This window comes from Hippopotamus amphibius, chromosome 16, assembly GCF_030028045.1.
Source record: "Hippopotamus amphibius kiboko isolate mHipAmp2 chromosome 16, mHipAmp2.hap2, whole genome shotgun sequence".
Taxonomy (NCBI): domain Eukaryota; kingdom Metazoa; phylum Chordata; class Mammalia; order Artiodactyla; family Hippopotamidae; genus Hippopotamus; species Hippopotamus amphibius.
This window is the reverse complement of record NC_080201.1, coordinates 26,244,206-26,253,856: the sequence shown is the minus strand read 5'-3', so window position 1 is coordinate 26,253,856 and position 9,651 is coordinate 26,244,206.

The following is a 9,651-nucleotide window of genomic DNA, read 5'->3' as shown; positions in this document are numbered from 1 at the left end:
TTTTTGTCTGATTGCTGTGACTAGGACTTCCAGTACTATGTTGAATAAAAGTGGTGAGAGTGGGCATCGTTCATTTTTAGTCCCCTCTATCCCATTTAATCTTTTTGACTTCATCTTTTACAACTTTTTATTTTGTGTATCCCTTAAGTACTTGTTATGGACATAGGTGATTTTGTCTTTTAACCTTTCTACTAGCTTTATAAGTTGTTGATCTACTACCTTTGCAATATATTTGTCTTTACCAATGAGATTTTTCCTTTGATAATTTTCATATTTCTATGTATTTCAAATTTCTATATTTCTTCTCTTTTACACTTAGAGAAATCCCTTTAACATTTTTTGTAAAGCCAGTTTAATGGCTTTACAAGAGTGCTAAACTCTCTTAGCTTTTGCTTGTCTTTAAAACTCTTTATCTCTCCTTCAAATCTGAATGATAGCCTTGCCCAGTAGAGTGTTCTGGTTGTAGGCTTTTTCATCACTTTGAATATATCATGCCACTCTCTCTGGTTTGCAAAGTTTCTGCTGAAAAGTCAGCTGATGGTCTTATGGGAGTTCCCTTATAAATAACCAGTTGCTTTTCCCTTGCTGCTTTTAAGATTCTCTTTTTATGTTTAATTTTTGCCATTTTAATTACAGTGTGTCTTGGTGTGGATCTCTCTGGGTTCATCTTGTTTGGGACTCTGTGTGGTTCATGGCCCTGGATGTCTGTTTCTTTTCCCAGGTTAGGAGAGCTTTCAATTATTATCTCTTCAAATAAGTTCTCTGCTGTTTTTTCTCTCTTCTCCTTCTGGTGTCCCTATAATGTGAATTTTACTATGCTTGATTTTGTTTCAGAGGTCTCTTAAACTATCATTATTAATTTTTTTTTCTGTTCAGCTTGGGTGATTTCCACAACTCTTTCAGTTCACTGATCATCTTATCTGCTGTCCTCTGTATCATCCAAATTTACTGTTAATTCCTTCTTGTGTATTTTTTCAGTTACTGTATTCTTCAGCTTGTTTGGTCCTTCTTTATAGTTTCTAACTCTTTGCTTTCTCACTGTGTTCATCTATTCTTCTCCCGAGTTTGTTGAGCTTCTTTACGATCATAACTTTGAACTCTTTTAAAACATTTTTTAACTCAAAAAAGCTTAATAGAAGTATAGTTGCTTTACAATATCATGTAAGTTACAGGTGTACAGTATAGTGATTCACAATTTTTAAAGATTATACTCTATTTATAGTTATTATAAAATATTGGCTACATTCCCCGTGTTGTTAGTATATCCTTGTAGCTTATTTTATACCTAATAGTTTGTACCTCTTAATCCCATACCCTTCTATTGCCTCTCCTGCTTCCCTCTCCCCACGGGTGACCTTTGTTCTCTATATATCTGTGAGTCTGCTTCTTTTTTGTTATATTCACTAGTTAAAAAATTTTTTTTTTTAGAGTCTACATATAAGTGATATCATGCAGTGTTTGTGTTTCTCTGACTTATTTCATTTAGCATAATGCCCTGTGAGTCCATCCATGTTGCTGCAAATGGCATAATTTCATTCTTTTTTATGGCCGAGTAGTCCATTTTGTGTGTGTGTGTGTGTGCGTGTGTGTGTGTGTGTACACCACATCTTCTTTATCCATTCATCTGTCGATATATACTTAGGTTGCTTCCATATCTTGGCAATTGTAAATAATACTGCTGTGAACATTGGGGTGTGTGTGTCTTTTCAAATTAGTGTCTTTGTTTTTTTTTCAGATATATACCCAGGAATGGAATTGCTGGGTCATATGGTGATTCTATTTTTAACTTTTTAAGAAACCTCCATACTGTTTTCCACAGGGGCTGCACCAATTCACATTCCCACCAACACTGTACGAGGGTTCCCTTTTCTCCACATCCTTGCCAGCGTTTGTTATTGATGACAGCCATTCTGACAGGTGTGAGGTGGTATCTCATCATGCTTTTGATTTGCATTTCCCTGATGTTTAGTGATGCTGTGCGTCTTTTCATGTACATTGAACACGACTGGGTAGATTGCCTATCTCCACTTCACTTAGTTCTTCTTCTGGGGTCTTATCTTGTTCCTTTGTTTGGAACATATTTCTCTGTTGCCTCATTTTGCCTTATTTTCTGATTTTATTTCTAGGTATTATGTAGGTCAGTCCTGTTTCATGATCTTGGAGAAGTGATCTTTGTAGGAGGTGTCCTATGGGGCCCAGTAGCACACTTCCCTCTGTTCACCAGAGCTGTATGCTCTAGGGGTGCCCCCTATGTGGGCCACATGAACCCTTCTGTTGTAGTGGGGCTGACTACTGTGGGTGTGCTGGTATGTGGGACTGGCTTCTGGCCTGGTTGGCTGCCAGGCCCTGCCTCATGCAGCATCTGCTGGCTGGTTGGTGGCAAGGTCAAGTCCCAGGGGGGCCCAGGGCTGGTGTTGGCCTGCTGGTAGGTGATTGTGGGTCCCAGGGCACTGGCTTGTGGGTCCCAGGGGGTCCTGATGCTGGTCTGCTGGTGAGTGGGGCTGTGTCCCTACATGGTTGGCTGCTTGACTCGGGTGATCCCAGAACTAGTGCCAACTGACTGGTTTGTGGGTAAGCCCCTGGCGCCAATAGGCTAGGGAGAGGACTCCCAAATTGCACTTGCCAGCACTTGTAGCCTTGCAGTAGATCAAGCTCCCCATAATGGCTGCCGCCAGTGTCTCTGTCCTTAGGGGAAGTTCCGGTTGCCTCATGCCTCTCTGGGAGGCTCTCCCAGATCTGCAAGTGAGTCTGTCTCAGGCCACTTTCAAATTACTGCCTCTGTGCTGGGTCTTGGAGTGTGTGAGATTTTACATGCATCTTTTAAGAGCAAAGTCTATGTTTCCTGCAGCCCTCTGGTTCTCCCACATACAATCCCCACTGGCCTTCAAAGCCAGCATTCTGGGGGCTTGTCTTCCCAGTGCAGGACCTCTGCCCCACCGCCCCCAGGCTTGGGAGCCTGATATGGGGCCCAGAACTCTCACTTCTTGGGGAGAACCTTTACAGTAGTGATTATATTCTTGTTTGTGGGTTGCCACCCCGGGGGTATGAGTCTTGACTATACTGTGTCTCCACCCCTTCTACCTGTCTCATTGTGGTTCCTTCTTTATATCTTTAGTTGTGAAAAATCTTTTCCGCTGGTCTTCAGGTCACTCTCATCTATAGTAATCTCTAAATAGCTGTAATTCTGAGATCTTGGCAAGACCTCTGTCTAAAAGTTCTTAGAGTCTGTGCAGCCACAGGGGTATATCCTCTAAGAAGCCCTGTCATTCAGAAAGCAATGATTCTCTGTGGCCTTGTGATAGCTGATTCTTTGGAGGTTCATTACTAAATCTTTGTTGTTGGGATCTTTTCTCTTCCCCTATATATGTCCCATGCTTTTTCCCTCTTATGGAACCTAATTGGCAAATGGAATCTTATGCAGAACTGTAATATGTTGAACACCAAATAAAGTTCCCCTGTTTGAATTAGGTAATTTCTTAGAGAATTGAGTGCTGGAAAATGGAGAAGAAATGGTATGCAGACTCTCATCTTATCTCTTTTGGATGCCTCTGAGGTATTTAAAAAACCCGCTAAGAATCAAATGACCAGTTAGAAAATTATTGCCTTGGGGTGTGAATTAAGGATTCTGAACATTGGAGCTTTTACCACATTTAAAGCCAATCTCAAAATGTGAGCCCCATGAAGGCAATGACATTGTATTCAGTTGTGTATTTCTAGAACGTCTAAGCGTTCTTGGCACATGCTAGGTCTCAGTGTTTGTTGAATAAGTGAGTTCTGCTGTGTTCAAGGTGCTGTACTACTATTTGTTTTTCAGTAAGTTGGAAAGAGCTAGTTTTGATACAATACTGGTTTTCTTAGTCCTTTTTCACTATCACCATTTGTGAGATGGAAGGCCATGATTAGAACATAAGTCTATTAGCCTCAAAATGCAGCAATACTAACTGATTTTGGAGAATCAAATCCATAGCGTCAGTCTATTGAGAAATATCTTCTCATTGAGAGTTGGTCAAACACAGATCAATATGGCCTGGGGAGGAATGGGACCCATGAAACATGGAGTCTAGAAAAGAATAGACATGTGTGGGAGGACAAATTTGTGAGATTTTATAGAGAAAAAAATTAAATATATTTGCATAAACATAGTGCTGGGATTTTTTTTTGACTCCTATATGAAGAAAAATAAATAAGTAAAACCCTGTGGTAAGGGACTGGAAGTTCTAGAAAGTATATCTATCAGAAATCCTTGATTGGTCTTATCACTGGAAGCATTCCTGTAGCCATCCAAAAGAAATATTTTTCTTGCTTAGACGTTAGACTTTCACATTACGTATTGCCATATAGAAAATATATTCTCTGTTGATGATGTTAGCAACAATAGAGTTTGATACATTGACAGTATTTGAATTATTACCAAACTTCCAGCTAGAGAGAATGATTTATTCAATGAGGGTGGCAAATGGTAATTCCTGGAGGCAGTGGTGGACTTACCAGAAATATCTTGGAATTTGGTTTTTATATCCAAAGAGGAAAATTACCTTTGTGTATTACAGAGGTTATAAAGATCAATTTGTTGTTGGAAATCCTTGCCACTGAACAAACTTATGTTGTAATACATTTTTTTGGAAAAATTGTTTCTACAGTGATGTGTTTTAACAACAAAATTGTTCATGTAGGATATATTAATAGTGTATCATAATCCTGATAAAGTCTCGTGTGGAATCAAACATTCTCTTTTTTTACATTATACCTATGCTGTTTTAAAATTATAATTTATTTTTCAATGATAAAAGTAATACTTGCTCGTTATAAAGAAGAGAAAAGTATAATCCTAAACACCTAGGGAAAACCACTGCTTTCATATTTCTAAATTTTAATTTGTTTTGATTATACAGGTTAGAGAAGAAATTTAGAAAATTCAGATATGCAAAAAATAAGAAAATGAAATCACTCACAATTTTACCACTAAGAAATGACACATGTTGGCCTAAGTACTTATCTAGATTACATACTTTTATACCAGATATTTAAGATAGGCATTTTATTTTTAACAAAAGAAAACACACATATTGGATGACAATTTTTTATTGTGATTTATTACTTCATTTTCATACTTCTAGGCTAAGAAAATTCTTTTATAAAACCACTTTTACTGAATCTATAGAATTTTATCACACTACAATTTATCTTAACAATCTCTTATTATTGGCATTTTATATGCAAACCTCTGAAATAGTTCTTCACTAAGTCTTTACACCTACCCTTTGTTATATTTTTTGGATAAATTCCTCCAAGTAAAATTTCTGTGCAGGAAAGTGGAATAATTTTCATTCCCACTGAGAGTGTATGAATTGTTGCGTATACTGTACATCGTCATGCTTGGGGATTGTGTATAATTACATAAATATTTATTAATGTCCTGGACAAAAAGGGGAATCTCATTGTGTCAGCATCATTTGGTTGGAAGGAACATATTTTCACTTACATTGCTTCCTGTAATGAGGGTTTTGTGAGGAAATCTATGTTAACTGGGCCTCTTAGAATCATAGAAAAGCCAAGCACCAAGGAGTCTGATGCTGAATGTGATAGAGGAAGGTTTTTCCAGATGAAGTACAACTCTAGCTATCACATCTGGTCAACTTCTGCCCTCAGTAAGGGATTTTAAAAAAATATTTTAACTTTTTGTTTTATCTAAATTTTTAAAGAACTCAGCTTTTATACATAGTAATGACATAGATCATATAAAAGACTAAAAGAGAGGAACTCAAACAGCTTGCTAGCAGAAAAACAAATAACTCAACTGAAGAATGGGCTAAGGACCTAGATAGACATGTATTAAAAAGAAAACATACAAATGGCAAATAGGTATATGAAAAGATGCTCAACATCACTAGTCATCAGGGAAATGCAATCAAAACCACAGTAAGATATCACCTCACACTTGTTAAGATACCTATTATTAAAAAGACAGAAGATAATGAGTGTTGGTGAGATGTGGAGAAAAGGAAACCCTTGTATACTGTTGGTGAGAATGTACATTGATACAGTTATTATGTAAAATAGTATAGAAGTCCTTCAAAAAATTAAAACTAAAACCACCATATGATCTGGCAATCCCACTTCTGGGTTTTTATCCAAAGAAATAAAATCATTATCTTGAAGAGATATCTACACCCCCATGTTTTTTGCAGCGTTATTTATAGCATTTGGGACATGGAAACAACCTATGTACTTCAGCAGAAGAATGAATAAAAAAAGTTACACACACACACACACACACACACACACACACACACACGGGAATATTATTAAGCCATAAACAAGGATGAAATCCTGCCATTTGTGAGAACACAGATGAACCTGGAGGACATTATATGCTAAGTGAAATAAGCCAGATACAGAAAGAAAAATAGTATATGATCTCAGTTACATGTAGAATCTGAAAATGTCAAACTCTTAGAAGCGGAGAGTAGAATGGTGGATACCAGGAGCTGGCTGTGGGGGACATGGGTAGACATTGGTCAAAGGGTATATAAGTTATAAGATGAATAACTTCTGGAGTTCTAATATACATCATGGTGACTATAGTTAAAAATGCTGTATTGTGTACTTGAAATTTGCCAAGGGAGTTGATCTTAAGTAAGAGAATTTTTACTGAACTTCAGCACTCTTCCATTTTGGTGTCTTACATAATATTTCTTACTGCTTTCTGCTTATATTATCAACTTTTACTCTCTATTTCTCATATTTAAACTGCCAGATAAATAATATTATTGGGTCAGAGCATCATGAATGTCCCTTTTGGGTCCTGCTTTTGCTCGACACTGCTTCATAGGTCAACTGGATTTACAAGCTATGTCCAGAGAAGCAGGGCAGAGACAGAGAGAATGGCAAAACAACCCCATCCACAAAGGGGTCTTTATTTCCGGCAGGAACTCAGAGCAAAATAGGCTTCCCTCCTCCTTTTTATTTTAAATTACATTTCACTGTATATAAACAGCACTGAATAAGTTTTATATAACCACTGGTCATTTGTATTTCTTGTTTTGTAAATTTAGTGTTAACATATTGTATTCTAAGATTAAAATAAATAATAAAATAAAAGAAATGCAAACATTATTATTTAACAGGAAAAATATTTAATTAATGATGTTTTTATTTCCTGTTTGTTTAAATCAAGTACCTTTGAAGTTGGGAGAGTATAGTGGAAATCCTTAAATCACTTAAAATAATTTAGACCTACTATTAATTTTATATCACAAGTGAGTAGTTAATGCAGAGTTAGCAAGTTCATCACTCCTTTTTAATTAAACATGAGTTGACTGTAAAGAGAGAATCATTGAACATTTGAGAGATATATCTAATGGCTATATAATTAGATGAAAATTACATAAGCAAGGAATGCCCAATTTAATTCTTGCTATATATTATCTGTATAAAAAATGCAGATACTTCATTCACATTTATCAAAATAGCCTACAGCAAGATAATTAGGGATCACTTTTGAAAATGGTGGTGCTTAAATAGACACATTAATTGATATCAGTCTTCCTTCAAATAGCCCATTAATTGGAAAACTATTACCTAGAAAATAGTTTACCAATAAAAAATAAAAAATGCATGTCTTTTATTTGCAAAGTTAATTGCATTCATATATTTTCATTTATTAAAGTTAAATAATACTTTTCTTTGCTTTGTTGATAATTAAATACCCATAACAGTTGATGAATCTCAATTAAACATTGGTAGTTAACAATCACTTTATAAAAATAATAATGATATACCACATAATCAGAAACAATAAGATGTAAACTTATATTGAAATAAGAAAACAATATAACCAAGTTTTACTTATTTGTGCTTAAGATTATGTAAACTTCTAGTAATAATTTAAAAAATAATCTCTTTTTGAGGAGACTGCAGTAAATTGGTGGAATATCATACCAGAACTTTTGTCTTATGAAAGTATGGGCTGACGGAGGTCTATCCTTAAAAAAGTGAACATTTCCAGTCAATTCACATTATATATCAGATACCAATTTGTGATATAATTAAAAGTTGAAAAATAAAAAAAAGTAATAAGTAAAATTTCAAGGTTTGGGAAAAATATAACATAATTAGTCTTGGATCTACTTGATTACTGTAAAATTTCAGTCAAATAAAATCAAAACAAAAGCAGGGAAAAAGATTGCCGTCTCAGAAAGAGGTCTTAGAGTAAATGGATTCAATTAACATTACATAATTTTGTTTTTCTAATTGAAAGTCAAATCTATTAATCATTAGTTTAAGGAGTGACATAAGTGTTAATAATAAAATAGAAAAAAAGAGATCAGCACCTATAATGACTAAATATTTTGCCATGAGATTTTGGTTGTAGCTTAGTTATATACTTGATTTGTATGTGTGCGTGTGCGTGTGTGCGTGTGTGTCGTGCTGCGTGATGATGGTGAGATAAACTATATTTCTATTGTAGGTCACAGCCTGTATTAGCAAGGATTCTTCAGAGAAATAGAACCAGTAAGATTGATCTATCATCTATCTATCATCTATCTATCTATCTATCATCTATCTATCTATCTATCTATCTATCTATCTATCTATAGATATAGATATATCAGTATAAATCAGCACATGTGATTCTGGAGGCTGAGAAGTTCCATGATGTGCAAGTTTGAGAACAAGAAAAGCTGGTGTAATTCAGTCTGAATTCAAGTGCCTTCTAACTGTTTGGGAGTTCAGGGCTGATGGTATAAGATCCGATCTGAGTCTGAAAACCCAAGAACCAGGATTGTAGATGTCTAAGCCAGAAGATAGATGTCCTCAGCTCAAGCAGAGAGAAAAAGAGTGAGCAATTTCACCTTTCCTCCACTCTTTTTTTACTATTTAGCTATTCAACAGGTTGGGTGATTTCCACCGACATTGGTAAGGTTCATCTTTCTTTACTCAGTTCACCAATTCAAAAGCTAATATCTTCCAGAAACACCCTCACAGGCACACTCAGAAATAATGTTTTGTCAGGTATCTGGGCTTCCGTTAGCCCAGTAAAGTTGACACATAAAATTAATCACAAAGCCAAAGTTTGAAAAATATATACATTTTTATCTCTTGTATAATGATTAACATTTTTATAGTTTTTGGTTATTCTTATAATATGTTGTGATATACAGGTGTAGATATCAATTTGTTTTTTGTTGTGTGTTTGCTTTGGTTGTTTGGTTTATTTTGGCTGTGTTAGGTCTTCATTGCGGCACTTGGGCTTTTTCTAGTTGTGGTGAGTGGGGGCTTCTCTTCATGCAGTGCGTAGGCTTCTCAGGGCGGTGGCTTCTCTTGTTGCGGAGTGCAGGCTCTAGGCATGGGGGCTTCAGTAGTTGCAGCACACGGGCTCAGTAGTTGTGGCATGCAGGCCCTAGAGCACAGGCTCAGTAGTTGTGGTGCACAGGCTTAATTGCTCCAGGGCACGAGGGATCTTCCCAGACCAGGGATCGAACCCATGTACCCTGCATTGGCAGGTGGATTCTTAACTATTGCACCACCAAGGGAAGTCATGGTGTGGATATCAATTTGAATCAAACCATCCAGGTTTGAAATATGGCTTCATCATTTAATAGCTGGATGATAAAGAACAATTCTCCTGAGCTCTTTGTTTCCCTATTT